Source organism: Frankliniella occidentalis, unplaced genomic scaffold, assembly GCF_000697945.3.
Source record: "Frankliniella occidentalis isolate FOCC.00 unplaced genomic scaffold, Focc_3.1 Scaffold23, whole genome shotgun sequence".
In the NCBI taxonomy this organism is placed as follows: domain Eukaryota; kingdom Metazoa; phylum Arthropoda; class Insecta; order Thysanoptera; family Thripidae; genus Frankliniella; species Frankliniella occidentalis.
This window is the reverse complement of record NW_026267153.1, coordinates 1476058-1476962: the sequence shown is the minus strand read 5'-3', so window position 1 is coordinate 1476962 and position 905 is coordinate 1476058. Positions and strand designations below refer to the sequence as shown.

The 905-nt window shown below is 44.2% G+C and overlaps 1 protein-coding gene across 1 annotated transcript in view; it reads right to left on the bottom strand.

The window, feature by feature from the left end:
- LOC113205034 (ras-related protein Rab-37) overlaps window positions 1-897 on the bottom strand; it is a 32975-nt gene extending 32078 nt beyond the window's left edge. Inside the window, exon 1 of the mRNA XM_052265048.1 lies at window positions 710-897. The gene's annotated coding sequence lies outside the window, so the exon portion shown is untranslated. The remainder of the gene's footprint in view (window positions 1-709) is intronic.
- Window positions 898-905: the final 8 nt, after the last annotated feature.

Sequence of the window (905 nt, the reverse complement as noted above, 5' to 3'; positions counted from 1 at the left end):
AAAAAAGAAAGAAGAAAAAACAACACTGCAAATAAAATAACAAGCGAAAAGGTTGTTTTTAGCGTTTGAGTGGCTATTTCTAGAAAGTGCCGGAGCTGCCAAAGTAGGACACTTTAGTAGAAAAGATGCCGAACTATTGTTCTTCTTGTGCTTAAATTTAATTTACTTTCAAAATACTCTCGACAATTTTTTATAAGTCGTTAATTTAAATTATTTTGAACCTTTGTGGTTAGCCAGGATGGCGTGAAGGGTAGGGTAGGGACCTTTCCCTGTCATCGATGAAGTACCTGGTGTAACTGTGAATACGCAGCAGTATTTTGGGTTTGCCTACTCTTTACACCCGTAAGGGGACATGGCCCCTGCGGCCATGTTTAGTATGCAATCTGCAATCCCTCAACACTGCTGCATATATTCACAGTTACACCCAGTACGTGAGGAATTAATACTGCAACTAAGGGGACGTGCAAAATGGGCTGTTTTATCCCCTATCTAATAAGATTTCGACGCAACCAGCTGGAGCCTTAAAGAGACGCGGCGGATTTACACAAGGAATCAATTTCTCATGACACTTTTAATGTCACTTTGCATTTTAGATTTCTGAATGTCATTCGTGTTGTTATTTACACCCAGTCACACGCCTTTCACACAAACTGACAGACACTCCTTCAACCACTCAGTCAAATACATTTCTCATTCGAACGTTTCACACCACTAGAGCGGCAGCGCTCAACGGAGGGCAATCTTCGCAGGACAGACGCCGACGACGGTGCTTCGGTCTTGAGGTAGACGAGGTGTGGCGACGGTTGTTATCCGAATGCACCTAAAAGTAAGAGATGTTGGTATCCGAAAAAGGTGCCTGCCGATGTGGACACAAACGTGGCGCGTGGCTCGGGTGCCAGGTCGGG